Below are 21649 nucleotides of genomic sequence, written 5' to 3' on the forward strand. Positions count from 1 at the left end.
TAAAGTCTGTTTTTCTGATAGGGAATCTTTACAGCTGAAGTGAGTTTCATGAATAATGAAAAGGAATTTCAGCATATCATTTGGTCTTCTTTTAAGTCCATCAGCAAGTCTATATCTCTTAAGTGGAGAATTAGTCTATTTACATTCAAGGTTATTATTGATAGATGAGGATTTTTCCTGTCAATTTGTTAATTATTGTCTGGTTATTTTGAATATCTTTCATTCCTTTTTTCTCATTATCATTGCCGTATGGTGGTTTTTCTGTAGTGATAATATTTGAGTTCTTTCTGTTTCTCAATTGTGTGTCTGCTTTACTAGTGAGCTTTATACTTCTGCATGTTTTTATGATGGTAGTTATCATCTAAATGAAATAGATACAAACATAACTAAATAAAATAGATACAAATATAACTAAATAAAATGGACACATAAATACAAAAAAGAATAAAATAAACAGTTGTTTTTTAAAAAAGATAGACATGATAGCTTTGATGTAGGACTCCCTTACACATTTCTTATTTGCTGATCTAGTAGTGATGAATTCTTTAAGTTTTTGCTTGTCTGAGAGATTTTATTTCTGCTTCATTTTTAAAGGATAGCTTTTCCAGGTATAGTAGTATTTGCTAAAAGGTTTTTTTCTTTTAGCACTTTAAAAATATCATCATATTCTCTCCTGGCCTGTGAGTTTCTGTTGAGAAATATGCTGTTAGTCTGATGGGGATTCTGATATATGTGATTTAACACTTTTCCCTTGCTTTTTTTAGAATTCTTTGCCTTTGACTTCTGACAGTTTGATTATAATGTGCCTCAGAGAAAACCTTTTTGGATTGAATCTATATGGGGAGTTTTGAGCTTCCTATATCTGAATGTCCATATTTCTCACGAGACTTTGGAAGCTTTCAGCTATTATTTCATTAAATAAGTTTTCTATACATTTTCCTTCCTCTTATTCTAAAACTTCCATATTGTAAATGTTTGCTTAATGGTGCCTAATATGTCACATAGGATTTCTTCTTTAATTATTTTTTTTGGCCTGACTTGGTTATTTCAAAAGATCTCTCTTGAAGTTTAAATTTCTTTTTCTTCTTTTTAATCTAATCTATTGTTGAAGCTCTCAGTTGCATATTTTATTTACTCATTGAATACTCCAGTTCCAAGATTTCTCTTTGGTTCTTTTTTATGATATCTATTTATTTGTTACATTTCTTATTCAGATCATGAATTGTGTTTCTGATTTCACTGAATTATTTACCTGTATTCTGTTATATCTTACCAAATTTCTGTAATATTATTATTCTGAATTCATTTTCACGCATTTCATAAATTTCCTTTTTGGGGGATATGTTACTGGAGAATTACTGTGTTCCATTGCAGATAATGTGTTGCCTTGCCTTTTTGTTTCTTGTGTTTCTATGTTAATACCTGTATATCTGATGGAACAGTTGCTTCTTGCAATTTAGTGTACTACCTTTCAAAAGGAAAGACTTTTTCCTGTAGATGTGTGCTATAGTTTCATTTGGACAGGATCCTTTGGCTTTGTTCTGAGTGGGCACAGTAATGTAATCTTCATGATTTTTTCTTCTTTAATCAATGTCAGCAGTGTCTACAGGTGCCTCAGTGGCCTAGGATGCTGTTACTTGTGGAGGGTTGGGGACAACAGTAGACCCAAGCTGGACAGGCTTCAAGCCCCTAGGCAGTGCATGTGAGTGTGGGGTGACCCTTCCACTGGAGATGGTGTGGTCCACATTGGGGGTTGTAGTGGGCCCCAGTTAGGCAGCTCTCAGGCTTTGCAGTATTTGCATGTTAGCTCCCTCTTTCCTGGAAGAATTTTCCCTACTATGCTGGACTGTTAGTTCCCAGGAGTATAGGGTGATGTGTGGACTCATGTGCCAAGGGTCACAGCCTCACTGTTAGGTCTGGCTGGTGTTGTGATGCTGTAGACCATTGGCTGGGTGTGGCAAGATGTCAGCGGGACCCCAGTGATGTGGAAATACAGGGGCTATTAAACCTCTAGGCAGGATTTACTCTGGTGGTGGCTCCACTCTCAATATAGTGCCATGCTGAAGCAGCCTGGGTTCTGTTGCCCTGGGTCCTGGAGTGGGGATAATTCAGCATGAATTTCCTCCCTGAAATAATACAGTCACATGGACTCCAGACAATGCCCTATGCTGGGCTCAGGACTGTAAGTGTTCTGAGGATCCTATAGCTAAGATTGCAGCTATCTGTGGTAGAAGTGTTGACTTCTGGGTATCTCTCACATATCTTTTCTCTTCAACGGAGACTCCCTCTTGACTCCAAGTCAATCCTGGCTGACTTATTTATTTCTCTCTATATACTGCCATCCTGAGTTTTCATGCCTCATGGGAGTTTTTGTCACTCCCTTGTTTCATTCTGGCGCTCTCCTTTAGATGGTCCATTTAATGCATGGTTATCTAGTTGGTGTTTTGATCTTTTTTTGTGGAGTAGGTAAGTGCTGGGTGCCTCTAGTCAGCCATTTTGATCTATTTTTTAAGCCTGAGAATATAGAAGTGGGAAGAGTACAAAATGACTTGGTTTAGTGAAAGCTGAGTTTGTTTAAGATATGTTAATTTTGAGATGGTGGCAGAATACTAATCAGAAAGATTAGGAATTTAAAAATGTAAGGCTTGAGCTCAGACTTCTAGTCAATGTTAAGCATTTAGATCTATAAATAAGTATAATGTGGAAAGTTGTGTATGCATAAATAACAGAAAATACAGAGGTTAACTAAAGAGTGAAGATTAGATGCAAATGTCTACAAAAGACATGATCAATTAATGAAGTTATCAGGGACCTGTCCACTATCTGACAAGCTTCCAACTCAACTGAAATTTCCTCAAGAGCACAAATTGATGTATTTTATTTATCTTTATATCCCAAGTGCTTAACGCAGTACCTGGCCAATAGAAGATATTCAAAAAAGTATATAAAACCTACATCAACAGAAATCATGGATTTTTGGTTTGTTGTATCCAGCTCTACCTCATGTAGCTCCTTTTCAGGGTTCAATACTCATCTTGTCACACAAAATCCTTCTCTCTGGGTTTACCTGCCACCCTCCCCTGGTGCCAACACTTTGCTATAGCTAAGCATAACCATTTAAGCTCACACAAACATATCACTTTGTTGCAAAAGTACATATCATACACATGCTGTTTCTGCTAACAGAAATCAATTTTTCTGCCCCACTCATCACGTTTATCCAGATAACTCCTCCTCATTCATCAGTTCCATCTCAAATGTTGTTTTCTTCAGGAAACAGTCCTTATAACACATCTAATCTGACTTAAAGTTAGTTTAGTTGGAGCTGGTTCAAACAGGCTCCTGAGAATCTATTGTGCAAGTTTCTTCCCACCTCTACGTTCAGTGGCTTCATATTGATGGCCCAAATTATCCATAGTAGAGGTAGTTACACCAGGGGAATGGACACCTGCCTCAAATTGCTTGTTTTTCCTCCAAAGAACGAGTTGTTGAACATTTACCAATCCATACTGAGTTTCTCTTTTCCATGTTTTTATACTCCCCAGGAATTATATTACTAAAAATACTATATTATCTCACTGTCCTAAAATCATTGATTTGTTTGCCTCTCTCTCTTTCTAAATCTTAAATTTCTCATAGATTTTGTATCCTTAGCTTCTGCCATGTATACTAGGTACTCAAGAAATGTTTATTAAATAAATCAATGAAAAAGAAAAAGCCTCTTTCAAGAATAGAAAAATCCAAGGAGTCAACATTGTAAAATGTATATATCTGGAGGCATGCTTTGGGTAGGGAAAAGCAGAGTTGGAGAAAATAGGGAGCAGAGAGCAGAGGGGGCAATAAAAAGTATATTTTGAGACATCAGAGACTATCAGGATAATGCATTGTGGTAGAAGAGAAAAGAAAGGATTTATAAAGATTGGGCTAATCAATTATCAAATGCTACTCATTGTAATTGATAATCCTTAATAATCCTTTAAGAGGAATAATTTGCCCAAGTTCCAGCATCAACATTGAGGATAATACACAGATCACATAATAACAAATGGGCTTTAGGATCACATATGGTGGACTTTTTATTTAATAAAATAGGAGTGAAAATTTCACTATGAACATTTCCTAAACAAAGATTTTACTTTTAAACAAACGTCACAAATATTTGTGGAACTGGAAAATAACCAACCCCCCCCCCCAACAAACACACACAAACACACATATAGCGAACTTACATAATTGGAAAAACATACTTATCTCTTCCTAATACTTCACTGCTAGAAAAATATTTTGCATTAACATTTATTTAAAAGCAATACAGTATTCTGTTAAAATGGTAAACTGATAATTTCAATAATCTCTTCAAATAAAATTTTAAAAATGTTTACCATCTTAACATACATTTACCATCTTAACAATGTTTAAGTGTACAATTCACCAGTGTTAAGTGTATTCACTTTGTTTTACAACCAATCTCCAGACCTTTTTCATCTTGAAAAACTAAAACTCTTTACCACATCAAACAAAAACTCCCCATTTCCTCCTCCCTCAGCCCTTGACAACTACCATTCTACTTCCTGTTTTTATGAGTTTGACTACATTAGATACTTCCTATAAGTGGAATCATACAGTATTTGACTTTGAGGGGATGGCTTATTTCACTTGGCATGATGTCCTCAAAACATGGTTCATCCATGTTTTAACATGTATCAGAATTCTCTTTCTTTTTAAGGCTGAATACTTCATTGTATGTATATACCTTGTTTTGTTTATCCATTCACTCACTGACAGACACTTGGTTTGCATACACTTTTAGATATTGATATGGATGTGTTCATATGAAATTTTAAAATTATTTTTCTTAGTAGTTATAAATAATAATTATATTGAAAGCTTGCAAAACTAGAAACCAATAAATCAAACATTATGCTTTTGGCAATAGAATAATAAAAGTTTCCATATAAAGTAAAAATAGTCAACTTAACAGCCTTTACCAAGTTCAACATGAAAAAATCATATACTTGCCAAATATATAATCAGAAGAAACTTTTAGAAAATGAAAATAATATGCTTCACTTTTACATACATTATATATGTAAAAATCTCTAAATTTTACTAAGTGCTTTGAATAATTAAAAACTAAAAGCAGATATAAAGCCATTGCTTTAAAATTGTTCAGTGTAATACAGAGAAATATTTCTTTGTTGATCACTATAACCAAACTCCCTCAAAATAAATGGCCTGTGTTAAGTTAAAAAAAATCTTGCAATGTATTTTATAGGATATTTGGACAATAGCAGCTGAAGGCTTTTTAAATAAAAACTGTATACATTGGATAAGAGAAATGACTTCAACATATGGCTAGTTTTGCAGCTATAACTTAGCAGATGGTTAATACTGTTTGAAAAACTGAAATAAAATTTGTTAGCATCTTAATATACCACGTGATCTTATTTACCTGTTAAATTACTGCTGTATCTTTCTACAATGTAAATTGCTTTAATTATGGCAAAAGAGCCAAAATAATAGAAAAATACTTGTTAAATATAAGAAAAGGAAGTAAAAAAAAATTTACTACAAGAATAATAACACCTGTTTACTCCATACAGTCTTCAAATAAAAGTGTAGTAAAACACCAATCTAATTACCTAGTTGTAAATTCTACTAAATAATGTCCACCATGTCTTACATATGTAACTCTTACTCTAATGCCAGCTCAAACAACAGTGTTAATTATTCTGGGTCCCCGAGACCTGGAGATTTATGATAGAGTTCTAGGCTTCGAAAACTAATGAAATTTCTAAGAAACAACCCCTGCCCCCTCTAAGACAGGCTCATGTGTTCACTAGAAAATTTTCCAAATGGATTGTGATATGTCCATAGGAAACAGGTATTTTAATTTTTAACTATCTATAGTCTACTTATTTTAATTTTTTATACAGAGAGTTCTAAAGTGTCCATTTTAAATTTTTTCTACACGGAAGAAGAAAGAGTTGCTTGCAATTAATTGCATTGTTCAGGGGAATAAATATCTAATAGTTACAAAGAAGATTACTCACTGATAAATGTAGCAAGGGAATTCAATTTTGTAGAGAACCAAATCATAATTAAATACATAGGGTTGATTCTTGTTATTCTTGGTGGTTATGTTTTATAAACTAGAACTCTGAACTGTTGCTCTTAGGGGAAACACAACATTAGGTTCCTAGAAGCCTCTAGTCACACAATTTTCATCCACCAAAACACTGTCTAGGTTATTTTACCACTGCCCATGTTCAGCAAGCCATTCTCATCAGCGTTGAAAACCTGTTCTTTCACATAACTCTTTTCTTGTATAGCACTTGACAGTTATTTTTAAAAATTATTCTCCAGTATCCTGATCTACAGAACCCACTTCACCTGAAAGTTAAACATTTTTCATACTATATGGCCTTTTGCAATATGTGAGTCAGCCGGCATTTGCTAAGAATGGCTTAACATTTTTCTGATGCTGGGTAACGTGACCATAACTTTCTTTGACTTTCAACCTCACAGCAACACTATTCACTACATTTTAAAAATCAGTTGTCATCTCATGAATCCACAAATATAGCCATTTTCCCATAGCTTTATCACACACCATAGATGTTACTATAGTACTTTATGGAGTGGTTTCACAAAGATATCAAAGAATTTATTATTCCCTTTTCTAGATATACCGTATTCTTGATTAATATTGAACTGATGACCAACTCCACCATACCCATACCTGAATGAAGCTTATCTAATGCCCATATTTGGCTCCATAAAGAATATTACAGTAAACTTGTGCTTTGGAACACCAGATAGCACTTCAGCATTACACTTGGGGGCCATTTTAAAAAGTGAAATCACAAACAAAAAGCCCCAAAATGCAAAAAACAGGGCATTCAATAGACCTGGAAAAGGTCCCTTATATACAGTATGAGAACTGAAACAAGAAGGCAGAGTCTCGCTTTGTTTAACCTCAGCTAGAATGTGTGGGTCAGGCAGATGCCTCACATTTTTAGCAGTTCTGCAGGTTTACAAAAGACCACGAAAGCACAAGTGTATTAATTTGAGGGTTAGAAATAAATTTTATCAAGTAGATGAATTCACAAATGCTGAATTTGCAAATAACAAGGACAAATCCAAGTCACAAATAAAAATTGTGAACTTGTGTTTTGGGAGCAGGACTGACAGAATTACATCAATGTGGCAGAAAGTTCTGGAGCAAAATAGAGCAGTTGAAGAGCTGAGAATATCTAGTCTTGGTTCTAACACATTGCTCACTCACCACAGGATATGCCTTCTTTTACATTTTTAAAAATCATTGTTACCTATATGTTAATTTATCATAAATTGGAAAATCAAAATCAACCAGAAGGTCCTAATACATGGTCAGCATAATGACACAAAACTAATATTCATTACAATTTTTGTTCTCTTGCAATGAACTTACCTGTTAATGAGGTAACATAACACTTAATACAGTTTATCAAAAAAGCTATAAAAACTAACAACCACAAGTAGAAAACAAGGCAAGTAGAAAAAGAAAAACATATACATTTACCATGTGCCAGATTTAAGAATCTAAGAGGAAGGAAAAAGAAAGCTAAAATTTATTAAATCCACTATTATCTATCAGGCAATTCCGTACTCCCTTTTTACAGAGGGAGAAAATAAAAATCAGAGGATAGCATGCCCAAGAACACAGTACAAAGTGATGAAACCATTATTCAAACCTGCTGTTACAATGCAAGGGAAATTTCTTTCCAATCAAGAGTGTAAGGCCAACATCAGTTTAAGGGACAATGTTATAAGGAAATTAGCTTCTACAAGTGAGTTTGTAGATATGTCTAGGATTGCAACTATGAGCAGGGGAAACGGACTTGTTATTCCCTGTTTGTCCCTCCATCCCATGCTTTGGGCCCTGACCTCTGAGGACTGTGCTACCAGGATTCTATTACCCTCTGGCTTGCACTTGGGTTTAGCCAGTGGGAAGCAGCAGCAGGAGAGTAGACGTCAAGATAGAACAAGGTAGTCCTAACAAAAAAGAGGTAATAAGGCTGCTAATATGCAGTTATAGTTTAAAGAGATGTGGTGGAGGGAGCAGGCGCGGTGGCTCACTCCTGTAATCCCAGCACTTTGGGAGACCGAGGCGGGTGGATCACTTGAGATCAGGAGTTTGAGACCAGCCTGGCCAATATGGTGAAACCCCATCTCTACTAAAAATACAAAAAACTTAGCTGGGTGTCATGGTGCACGCCTGTAATCCCAGCTACTCGGGAGGCTGAGGCAAGAGAATCGCTTGAACCTGGAAGGCAGAGGTTGCAGTGAACAGAGATTATGCCACTGCACTCCAGCCTGGAAGACAGAGTGAAACTCTGTCTCAAAAATAAATAAATAAATATAAAAACATACTTTAAAGAGATGGCACAGTGAGGAGGTTCCTGTCACAGAGCAGGATATCGCTATTTAATGTATAAATGGTGACAATGATACCTAGTAACACTGTTTTGAGAATTAAATATTAAGATAAAAGGGTAAAATTAGATGCAAAGTTGCCAAAACCATTGCATAAATTCATAGTAATTTCTTTACTTTTTACTTAAAAAATAGAATATAAAAACTTTTAAAACTTTATAATAAAAATAGTTAAGTGACTTATACAAAATCAACGATAAACCATGGACTTCTAAGTGAATTTGAATTTTCTGCTTTCTGCTTCCCACTATACAAGGTCAGTAGAGCCTTATCAAAAGTTACGGCTCAGTCAATCCCATGAAATTCTTCTACCCCAGGCTCCACTAGTCCCCAGGTGAGGGCACTTTAGTATAGCTACAGACCCCCGGTTAAGGGTAAGTCTAAGGAACTTGAGGATGGTGACCTTTAATATTTCTAACAGTAGGAAAACCTATTCTTGTCCTTTTCTCTTCTTATGTAACTGTAAACCATATAAAAATCAAATAAATATATATTGAAGTCTAGAGGGACTGGCTGATTCTTATTATTTTAAACAGGTTTATCACGGTACAACTGACATAAAATAAATTACAAATATTTAAATCATACAACTTGACAAGTTTTAACATATGTGTAAACACATGGAAACATCACCTTCATCAAGATAATGAATATAGCCATTACACACAAAAGTTTTACTGCACCCTTTTATAATCCTTCCCTCTCATCCATCCCAATCCTTCTCCTCATCCACTGTTTCCAGATACCCATTGAGTTGCTTTTTGTCACTCTGAATCAGTGGTCCCCAACCATTTTGGCACTAGGGACCGGTTTTGTGGAAAACAGTTTTTCCATGGTGGACTGGTGGGGGTGGTGCGAGGGGAATGGCTCGGGGATGATTCAAGCACATTACATATAATGTGCACTTTATTTCTACTGTTATTACATTGCAATATACAATGAAATAATCATACAAATCATAATGTAGAATCAGTGGGATGCCTGAGTTTTCCCGCAACTAGATGGTCCCACCTGGGGGTGATCGGAGACAGAGACACCCAAACTGTGTTGCTTATGTCTGGTGTACTTCTTAACCTTGTTTTAGTTGCTGTCAGTGCAGAAGACCCTGCTTCACAAAAATAGGATGTTGGATATGGAAGCATGTTTTTCCGTGCTTTTGTGGCAATCTCAGGACATCCTGCTTTGACTTTAATCCAGAACATACAGAGATTTGAAGTTGTCTCAAACATACTTTTAAGGCCACTCTCATTTGTGATCTCAAGCAGTTGATCCTCTTCTAGCACAGACAAAGTTGATTCACCTGGCCTATTCACAGATGGGTCCCAAACGGATCCATTCCTTCCCAGTTTGGCAGTTTTTATGGTTGGGAAATAATGCTCAAACTCTTTCGAAAGCTGGGATAGGTGATCATGCACCAGCTGGGAGAAAGAAGGCCCTGGCTCAGTCTCTTTCAAAATCTCTGCTAATGTTTGAAACATATCAAAAATTGCAATGTTCACTCATTGCTCCTGTAATTCCAGTTTGGCTTTGAATGCAGCCCCGTTATCTGCTGACTTGACCATAGTTGTCATTCTCCCTTGAAGTGACACGTTAAGTTCATTGAGCAGGTTGGATATGTTACAAAAGTAAGCAAGTTTTGTGACCCATTCTGCATCACTGGAATGTGCTGCCAGTGGTGACTGCTTTTCTAAAAGAAATATCTGGAGCAGCTCTCACAACTCAAAAACTCTTGCCACCTTTAGAAAGTCATCTCACTTCTGTGTATAAGACAAGACGTGTGTGCTCTGCATCTATCTCCTTACAGAACTGGGGGAACAGATGTGAGTTAAGGGCATGTACTTTAGTGTGGTTAATTATTTTAATCACATCCTGCAAAACATTGTTACATTCAGGTGATATTTTTTGGCTAGTCAGCATTTCTTTATGGATGACACATAAATTCACATTCAGAAGTGGCATAGATTCACATCTGTGCACACTCAGAAGTGCATAGATTCATATTCAGAAGTGGCCTCTTTGACCTGAATAGTGAAACCAGAAAGCCGTCCAGTCACGGCAGCTGCTCTGTCTGTGCATATACCAACACAAAATAACCAATTCAGTTTTCCTGATACATAATCATTCAAAGACTTGAATAGTTCTGCAGACATGGTGTTGGTTGGCAACAACAGTGCACATAACATATCCTCATGCACATCCTCCTGAAAAATATATCACACAAAAATAAGCATGGTTGCTTTATTGTCAACATTGGTAGACTCATCAACCTGGGTTGTATACCACAGTGACTCATTAATCCTCTGTAACAATTGTGCCTCAATATCCTCTCCTATTTCATCAATTTGTCTAGTTATGTTGCTTGCCAAAAGAGGCACACGTGCCACCTTTTGAACTGCAGCCTCTCCTAAAAGTTCTCAACACACATCCTTAACAGCAGGGCAGATCAACTCTTCACCAATAATAAAGGACTTCTCAGCTTTAGCAATGCAGTTAGCCACTAAGAATGATGCTCGCAGTGCAGACACATTTGATGAAGTGATGGTCTTCAATAATTACTTCCGTTCTTCATGTTCATACTTTAAAAAAAAAAAAAAAAACTCCAAAGGCTTGTCTTTTAATGCAAGATGCTTGGTCTCCATGTGACGAAGGAGTTTTGAAGGTTTCATGGCTTTGTTGTATAGCCAGTTATCACATATAATACAAATTGGGTTTGGAGAATGTGAATCACCTGTTGCAATGAACCCGTACATTAGGTAGGACTCTTGGTATTTTCTTTTAAATGCAGCTTTCTTTCTGTTGGGAGTCTTAGAGTCTTCAGCTGCCTCATCCTTGGGTCTTTCCCCCTTTTTAAAGAAGCTCTTCAATGACATTTGTTTTTTACTCATTTGGCTAGGGTTAGCTTGTAGGCTTACTAAAACTGTGACTGAGTCAAGTGCACAGTGCAGGAAAGAGGCATGAACAGAAGTGGTAAATAAAATAATGGATGGGCCATGTGCAGACTAAAATAAGTGTCAGATTCTGACTTAAAGCCTGTCACCAGATGCAGCTATACAATTGAAGTACATTGCTTGCCACTATAAAGGCTGCCACCAGATGCAGCTTTTCACTGCCACTCACTAATAGGGTTTTGATAGGAGTCTGCAAGAAATTGATTTATTATGATCTCTGTGCAAACCTCTCTGTTAATGTTAATCTGCACTTGCAGCCACTCCCCAGTGCTAGCATCACCACCTCAGCTCCACCTCAGATATCAGGCATTAGATTCTCATAAGGAGTGCACAATCTAGATCCCTCACATGCACATTTCACAATAATAGGGTTCATACTCCTATGAGAATCTAATTCCACTGCTGATATCACAGAAGGCAGTGCTCAGGTGGTAATGCAAGTGATGAGGAGGAGCTGTAAATACAGATGAAGCTTTGCTCGCTTGCTCACCTCCTGCTGTGTGGCTTGGTTCCTAACAGGCCATAGGTTGGTATGGGGGTTGGCAACCCCTGCTCTAAATTAACTTGCACTTTCTAGAATTCTATGTAAATGAAATGATCAAGTATGTTTTTTGTTTTGTTTTTTTTTTTTTTTTGGTCTGGCATTTTTAATTCAGCACAGTATTTTTGAGATTTTCCCTGTAGTTGTGTATTTCAATAGTTTATTTCCTTTTATTGCTGAATGGTATTCAATTGTGTGGATATATCACAATTGTTTATTTTTTTAAATTTATTTATTATTATTATACTTTAAGTTGTAGGGTACATGTGCATAATGTGCAGGTTTGTTACATATGTATACTGTGCCATGTTGGTGTGCTGCACCCATCAACTCGTCATTTACATCAGGTATAACTCCCAATGCAATCCCTCCCCCTCCCCCCTCCCCATGATAGGCCCTGGTGTGTGATGTTCCCCTTCCTGAGTCCAAGTGATCTCATTGTTCAGTTCCCACCTATGAGTGAGAACATGTGGTGTTTGGTTTTCTGTTCTTGTGATAGTTTGCTAAGAATGATGGTTTCCAGCTGCATCCATGTCCCTACAAAGGACACAAACTCATCCTTTTTGATGGCTGCATAGTATTCCATGGTGTATATGTGCCACATTTTCTTAATCCAATCTGTCACTGATGGACATTTGGGTTGATTCCAAGTCTTTGCTATTGTGAATAGTGCTGCAATAAACATACGTGTGCATGTGTCTTTATAGCAGCATAATTTATAATCCTTTGGGTATATACCCAGTAATGGGATGGCTGGGTCATATGGTACATCTAGTTCTAGATCCTTGAGGAATCGCCATACTGTTTTCCATAATGGTTGAACTAGTTTACAATCCCACCAACAGTGTAAAAGTGTTCCTATTTCTCCACATCCTCTCCAGCACCTGTTGTTTCCTGACTTTTTAATGATCGCCATTCTAACTGGTGTGAGATGGTATCTTATTGTGGTTTTGATTTGCATTTCTCTGATGGCCAGTGATGATGAGCATTTTTTCATGTGTCTGTTGGCTGTATGAATGTCTTCTTTTGAGAAATGTCTGTTCATATCCTTTGCCCACTTTTTGATGGGGTTGTTTAAGCAGGGCACAATTGTTTATTAATTGACTTGAGACATTTGTGTTGTATCCAGTTTGGGGTACTGAAAATAAAGTTACTGTGAACACTCTTGGACACGTTTTGTTTGCATAATATCAGGAAACAATCCTCTACAAATATTTTTGCTTTTCTGAATGGTTGAGGCTTTCCGAGCAAAGGATACTGGCTCTTAGATTAGGAGATGAATGAATAGCAACTCTAAAGACAGAATTCTATAGGGAGATATAAGATATAGTCTCATCTCTCCTGAAGGTCATCATTTACTTCCATTTGCAAGAGTAATGGACTTAGAGACTTTCCTTCTTCTCTCCAGAGAGGATCTGCTGGCACTCCATATACTCCAGAGCAAATCTTTCTTCTCTCACTCTCTCTGTCTCTGTTTTCTCTTTCTCTCTCAACCCAGAAGGGGTATATTGGCCAATTTCTCTATATAAACTCTGTAATTAATAATTTTGTAGTTCCTTTCCTATGGTGCAAACTCCCCTCCACACACTGTGTCATCCCATGGAGTCTTGAAGTGTGGAGAAATGGCAGGAAGATAGTCTCTGAATAAATAATCTGTCTATAATCCAGTACTTTGTATGTACTATAAGGTTATATAAATAAATATAGACACATTTTTCATTCTCTCACATAAATATTTAGGAGTGGAATAGCTAGACTAAATAATAGATATATATTTAACTTTTTAAGAAACTTCCCAATTGTTTTATAAAATTGTTGCATCATTTTTCATTCTCACCAGCAGTGTGTGAGAGTACCCATTTCTTCATATCCTCACCAGTACTTGATGTAATTCACCTTTTTACTTTATCCATTCTTGTAGGTATAACATAACACTTGATTGTTACTTTAATTTGCATTTTGCTAATAATTAATGATTTTGAGTATATTTTCATGTTTTTACTTTCCATGTATTAATGTTCTCTGGTGATGTGTCTATTCTTTTGACCCTGTTGGAAATTTTTTAATTGGTTGACTTTTCTTCTTATTGAGTTGAAATATTTCTGTATATAATCTAGTTACAAGGCCTTTGTTGGATGTATGTTTTCCAAGTACTTATTTACAAAACAGTTTATCTTTTTGTGTTCATAATGGTGTCTTTCAAAGAGTAAAAAATTTAATTTTGATACAGTTGAAGTTCATGATTTTTGCATCCTGTTTACAAAATGTTTGCCAAATCTAAAGTCATTAGTTCTTTCTATATTTTCTTCTAGATGTTTTACACATTTATGTTTTAAATGTATGTATATGATTGATTTTGAGGTGTTTTTGTATATCGTATAAGATAGAGATCTAAGTTCTTTTTTTGCAAATAGATGCCTAATTATTTCAGCAGCGTTTATTGAAAAGACTACTCTGCCTCCATTGCACTCTTATTAAAAATATATTGTCTACACATGTGTGGGTCTATTTCTCTATTATCTTCCATAAATCTGGTTGTCTATCTTTGTCCCAATGCCACACCACCTTGACAGCTGTAGCTTTATAGTAAGTCTTAAAATCATGTAGTGTTAACTCTATAACTTTGTTTTTTATCAAACTTGTTTTTCTTATTCTATGTTATTTGCATTTCTGTATGAATTTTAGAATTACCATGTCAATTTAAAAAAAGACTACTGGGATTTTAATTGGGATTTCATTGAATCCATATACCAGTTTGTGAAGAACTGACATCTTGACAATTTTGAGTCTTCTGACCCACTAAGATAGCATATGTTTAGTTATGTCTTCCTTAATTTCTCTCAGCAATGCACTATAGTTTTCAGTATTTAGGCCTGCACAGCTTTTCTTAGGGTTATCTCTAAGTACATATTTTTTGCTACTATATTGTTTTCCAATTTAACTCTGATTGTTCATTGCTAGTACACAGAAAGAGAATTGATGTTTATCTATCAATTGCTTATCTGCAATCTTGATAAGTCTTCTCATTTTTTACTAGATTTTTTTTGTAAATTTTAGTTACTTTTTTATAGATTCTATAGCTCACTGATGCCTTTTTAATTTTTTCCATTTTTAGTTTTATTTTGGATAGTTTGTGTTGTGGAGTGTGCAAATGCATATATCTCATATTCATCAGTGTCTAATATGTGTATTTTTATCCCAGTCTATTAATCACACATAGCGTGTTTTTCATCTCAGACATTGTAGTTTTCATCTCTAGAGGTTCATTTTGAGTCTTTTAAAATATCTTTCACCTTTCTACTTAAGCATTTGAAGATATACAGTGAAAATAATTGCTCAATATATTTGTCTGCTAATCACAACGTGTCATTTCTGAGTCAGTTTATATTGTTATATTTCTCCTCTTTATGAATTGTGTTTTCCCACTTCTTTGTATGTCTGATAATTTTTCACTGGATATCAAACATTGTGCATTTTATCTTGTTGGGTACTAGGTATTTTTGTATTTGTACAAATATTCTTGAGCTTTTTTTTTCTGGAATGCAGTTAAGTTGCTTGGCAACAGTTTGATCCTTTCAGGTCTTGCTTTTTAAAATGTTTAAGGCAGGGCCAGAGTAGTATTTAGTCTATAGCTAATTATTTCCCTATATTGAATCAAGACACCTCTGGTTACTCTATCCACTGCTCTGTGATCTATGTGGTTTTCTTGACTGACTTGTAGGTCTGTTCCTAATCCTGTGGTGATCACGGGGAACCGTCCCTCTAACAATTTTGTGTGGTTCTTTCCACAGTCCTAGACTCTTGCCTTGTGTGCTTGCACTGATCAGTATACTGCTGAAAACTCAGGAGGAAATCCAAAATCTGGTGTTGTCTGTACAGATCTGTCTCTGGTACTCTTTCCTACAAATTTAAATCTTCTTGGTATCCTTCAATCAGAGGTCTGCCAGGCTCCAATTTTATCTCCTCTCCCTGAGTCCAAGCCTGAAAATATTTTCAGACCTAGGACAGTCTTAGGACACACCTTGTTTGTTTCTCATTTCTTAAGCAATACTCTTGTTCATTGCCCAATGTCCGGTGTCTGGAAAATCATTGTTTTACATATGGAGTCCAGTTTTTTGTTGCTATTTCTTATGAGAGGATAAATCTGGTGTCTATTTCTTGTCACAAATCAGAAGTCCCCCTCTGTTCTGTTTTCTTTTGGAAAGCTTACATTGTCAGAAGATACCTTTACTTAGGATTTTATGACAACTATCAGCAGTTCCAGACATATATCTTCATAGCTCCCAGAAGAAAAGATCTCAACTCCTTTCCTGGTTGCTGAAGTAAAAATTTCCAGGTTGGTACTGATTAAACTGGACTGGCTGGACATCACTTAGGTGTATATACTGAAGCAATCCCTGTGGCTTGCGGGGGTGCTGTGTTCTACTGGGGTCGGCATGCATCTCTGTCAACCCCAGAACCAGAAGATAAATACAATTTACTTTATTCACTCAATTAAAAAGTTTTAGGTCGTTTTGTTTTGTCGTCTGTTTTGCTTTTAAATCATTTAATTAACTGTTACAGTTTTATACTAATTCAGTTCAGCGAAATTAATGTTTTGGTCCCAACATTATAGATATTCTCTGTTCAAGATCATAAACGAAATATTCTTTTATTAATAAGATATTTTCATTGCAGAAAAGAATATTTAAAATAATAATAGGCCGGGCGCGGTGGCTCAAGCCTGTAATCCCAGCACTTTGGGAGGCCGAGACGGGCGGATCACGAGGTCAGGAGATCGAAACCATCCTGGCTAACACGGTGAAACCCCGTCTCTATTAAGAAATACAAAAAACTAGCTGGGCGAGGTGGCGGGCGCCTGTAGTCCCAGCTACTCGGGAGGCTGAGGCCGGAGAATGGCGTGAACCTGGGAGGCGGAGCTTGCAGTGAGCTGAGATCTGGCCACTGCACTCCAGCCTGGGCGACAGAGCGAGACTCCGTCTCAAAAAATAATAATAATAATAATAATAATAATAATAATAATAATAAACTTCTGCTTTATCTCTTTTCTACATCAAATGTTTGCATCAATTTTCCAATTAGTTAACTTCTCAAGTTACCTGTTTTCAGTTCTGTAATATAAAGACTTTCATGGTTTATTTTATATTAAAGACTAGGAATATGCAAACACAGATTCATTGTTAGTAAGGGCTTTTAAATTTTTATCTTGTTCTAAATTAATTTAAAGTTACTGATTCTTTGCTGACCAATGGTTTTCACACTGCTTCCTGTGAGTAAAACAAATGGGGTGAGGTGAAAATGTACTTTTACCTCCCTCATTTATATTTCTAAATGACTTGTTAATAGGTAGATATATACTAGGAAAGACATCAACATTATTATCAAATTACATATTACTTATTTTTTTCAATGAACTTTCCCACATTTTCTAGAGTCTCCTTAAAAGTAGGATCATCATTAAAATATAACTAAAAAGTGTTATTTAATACATCTTCCATTTTTTAACATAACAAGTAATCATGCACCTTATATTAGAATAATTTCCATCTTCTAACTCGAGCTGTTCAAAATGGCATGAAATTCACTTAAAAACTGATAGAACTATTGGACTGAGATTTCTTTAAATAAAAATTTGGTGACATAAATAAAGTTATATCTGCCTAACCTTCAGAACAATGGAATGCCTACTAGGAAATACCAGCTGGGAATCACCCCGTTGGATAAATTTAATTTACACCTGGCTACTTCTCTTCACAAACCACCTCTAATTGCAGACAGGTACAATTATCTAAAGTCTGAATGACATTTCCTGAGCATGCATCAATGTATTCACTTCAGAAATGCTTAAGCTTTCCATTTTTCCTCTATTATTTTCCTAAAATGTTAGTACTTTGAGAAAAAATGATATAACAGCTCATTAAGTTAGATTGAATAGTCCTTTTTATCCTGAGGACTACATCAATGCAATCTGTATGGTTTTATTTTTTATTTCTCATCATGATTGGATAGTGTTGATTTGCCTCTATACACATTTTAAAACTACACAAAACTCTTGTCAAAGTCCAAGAAGAGTTCTTAATTATAGGACTCTCCCTGTCTACATTTACAAAAACAATGAGTCAGAATGACAGTTGGTGAAACAATTAGCATTTTTGTGTTTCAGTTTCTCTTAGATGGCTATATGATGGGATTTGATTTTTTCAAGATATTTTTACAAACTTTTCTTATTCACTTTATCCCATCATAGTGTCATTTAAGTGAGTAGCTGCTGCTCAGAGACTAACATATAACCTCAAAATGAAAATATTGATTTGTGACATGAACCCATCACTTAGCATGTTGTAAAATGGCAGGCTATTAAAATATTGATGGGTGGCTAAGCTTTTTTTTTTTTTTTTTTTTTTAATCGATGGAGTCTTGCTCTGTCACCCATGCTGGACTGCAGTGGTGTAATCTTGGGTAGCTGAAACCTCCACCCTCTGGGTTTAAGCATTTCTTCTCCCTCAGCCTTCCAATTAGCTGAGATGACTGGCACCCCCACCACACCCAGCTAATTTTTCTATTTTTAGTAGAGATGGGGTTTCACCATGTTGTCCAGGCTGCTCCCAAACTTCTTCCTTCAAGTGATCAACTCACCTCGGCCTCCCGAAGTGCTGGGATTATAGGTGTGAGGCACCGTGCCTGGCCCAAATTCACTTAAAATTTAGAAGTAAGCATTCATTCAGTGTTGGCATTGGAGACTCTAAGCCTCCTTCAATGAGTTAAATATATTTTGTTAAAAACTGGTCACAGATGGCTGTGTGCGGTGGCTCACACCTGTAATCCCAGCACTCTGGGAGGCCGAGGCGGGTGGATCACCTGAAGTCAGGAGTTCGAGACCAGCCTGACCCATATGGTGAAACCCCATCTCTACTAGAAATACAAAAAAAATTAGCTGGGCGTGGTGGCTGGAACCCTTAATACCAGCAACTTGGTAGGCTGAGGCAGGAGAATCGCTTGAGCCTGGGAGGCAGAGGTTGCGGTGAGCCGAGATCGCGCCATTGCGCTCCAGCCAGGGCAACAAGAGCAAAACTCCGTCTCAAAATAAAAACAAAACAAAACAAAGACAAACAACTGGTCACAGACCAAAGATTTCATTTCTGGCCAAAGCAAAATTATAGAGATCAGATTTACCAAGTCACTTGAAACAAGGAAAAAACAGATATCAGACAAGTGATACCTAAAAACAGATATGAAATACAGTGATTCCTAAGAGACAGAAAAGAAAATGAGGTAATCCCTACTATTGTCCCCAAACCACTGCCTTGAGTAAGTTTCCAGGCTGTGGCCTAAGGAGAGGAACATGGGCATGGGCTGGAAGAGTCCATAATTGAAGAGAGGAAGCTCAGAGCCCATGGAGACCAAGGCAGTTAAAGTTCTCAGGAAAAAGAAACAGAGATGGCATAGCTGCAAAGAAAAAGAACCCCAGAGTCCTGAAAAAGGTTTTCCTCAAGTATTCAGCAAAGTACTGATTGGTGTATACACACTAGGAAACTCTTGAGTTTAGGGAAGGAACCATCTGAAAGAAATAAAGGAAGTGGCACCACAGTCAGGGTCAGAATTAGTGAATGCTCCCCTGAGCCAGTTTGGAAAATCCTATAATTCACAGGTATTGAGTGGAGTTATTAGACGAGTATTGCCTCAGAGTAAAATAATTCACTCTAGACAAAACAGTATCATGTCCTTACATAACAAATCTTAAAAGCAAGACTAAAAAATGAAATTGTTTCCCAGAAACTTAACAACATTATGGAACAAAGCTCAAAAATATTAATAGTAATACAAAACATCCAGCATTAAACAAGGTAATGTTACTTTCCTTATATGGTTAAAAGAGAAGGGACTTCTTTATTACACTGAAACAGGTTTAGCAGAATCTCTTCTTTTATGGAAAAATTGGACCACTTTAAAGTTTAGTTGGATAATGGAACACTTTGCACAAGTGACTTCGTTCTGGTTTAGTCTGATGCAGAAAGCTAGCTCAATCTCCCAGAAGCTTTGTTTCACAAGTGATGTTCAAATATTTTCACTTAATCCATAGGTTGTCTTCTCACTCTGTTGATTGTTTTCTTGGTTGTACAGCAGCTTTTTAGTTGGTTGTGATGTCATTTGTGTATTTTTGCTTTTATTGCCTCCACTTTTGGGGTGATATCCAAAAACTCATTTCCCAGACCAACGTCATGGAGCTTTTTCTCCATATTTTCTACTAGTAGTTTTACAGTTTCAGGTTTTACTTTAACTATTTAATCCATCTTGAGTTGATTTTTATATATAATATGAGACCAGAGTCTAATTTCACTATTTTGCATGTGAATATCCAGTTGTTCCAACACTATTTAAAAAGCAACTCAATAGTAAGAAAACAATAAGCTGATTAAAAAATGGACAAGAACTTAAGTATACATTTCTCAAAAGAAGATGTCAGTATTCTAATTTTGTTGGTTTTGTTACTTTTGCCACTAAGTTTTATACTTTTAGATGTTTACTTATTACAGATTAATACCCATTTCTTTCACAGAACTCTACCTTGGCATCTGTCAGCATAGGGAAATTCTCTGTGAGTGGTGTTATGCCAGCTTGGGGGCGGGAGGATGGTGCAGTCTGAAATGCCCATTTTCTTAGTGATGATGGCTTTTCTCAATTCTGTTGGCCCTTGGGATGGATTTCTTCACTTTCTCCCCAAGTTCTGCTGCATTTAGGGTAATAGTTTTGTCTTTGAATAGTTTCTAGTGGTATTTTTGTGAATATTTTGTGCCTATTGTATGTATTTGGCACCTTTGTTAAAAATCAATTGACCATAATGCATGGATTAATTTCCAGACTCTCTATTTTGTTCCATTGGTCTCTGGGTTTGTTTTTATACCAGTAGCATGCTGTTTTGATTACTACAGCTTTATAATATATTTTGAAGTCAGGTAGTATGCTGCCTCCAGCTTTTCTTTTATGCTCAAGATTTCTATGACTTTTGGGGTCTTTTGAGGTTGCATATCAACCCAGAATAGACCCATTTGTACTAAGTTTTATGTAATCAAACTAATCTTTAAAATAGGACAGTTTTCTTTAAAAAGAAGTAATTCCAATTAGCCTAAATCCATGTAATAAGTCCCCTTAATTTTAATCCTATAAGGAAAGTAACTCTGAAATGACAAATCAACTTTTGTCCTCTGTTTCTGCTTTTTATCAGCCTTTTCCTTTGCTTAGAAAACCAATCTACCCTGCTCAGTTAATGCAAACACTCATTCTATTGTGTAGAATGAGGTGTTGCCTGATTTTAGAATTGGAGATAGAAACCAATTAGATCTTTAAGCTAAATGTGTTGTAATTTCATCTTTTGACACATACATCTGATACACATACATCTGATACATTCTTAATACATATGCAATATGTATAAAGAGCTCAAACAACTCAATAGTAAGAAAACAATAAGCTGATTAAAAATGGATAAGAACTTAAGTATACATTTCTCAAAAGAAGATGTCAGTATTCTAATTTTGTTGGTTTTGTTACTTTTGCCACTAAGTTTTATACCTTTAGATGTTTACTTATTACAGGTTAATATCCATTTCTTTCACAGAACTCCCTTCAACATTTCCTTTAAGATAGGTCTGGTGTTGATGAATTTCCTCAGCTTTTGTTTGCC

This window comes from Macaca fascicularis, chromosome 4 (assembly GCF_037993035.2).
Source record: "Macaca fascicularis isolate 582-1 chromosome 4, T2T-MFA8v1.1".
Classification (NCBI taxonomy): domain Eukaryota; kingdom Metazoa; phylum Chordata; class Mammalia; order Primates; family Cercopithecidae; genus Macaca; species Macaca fascicularis.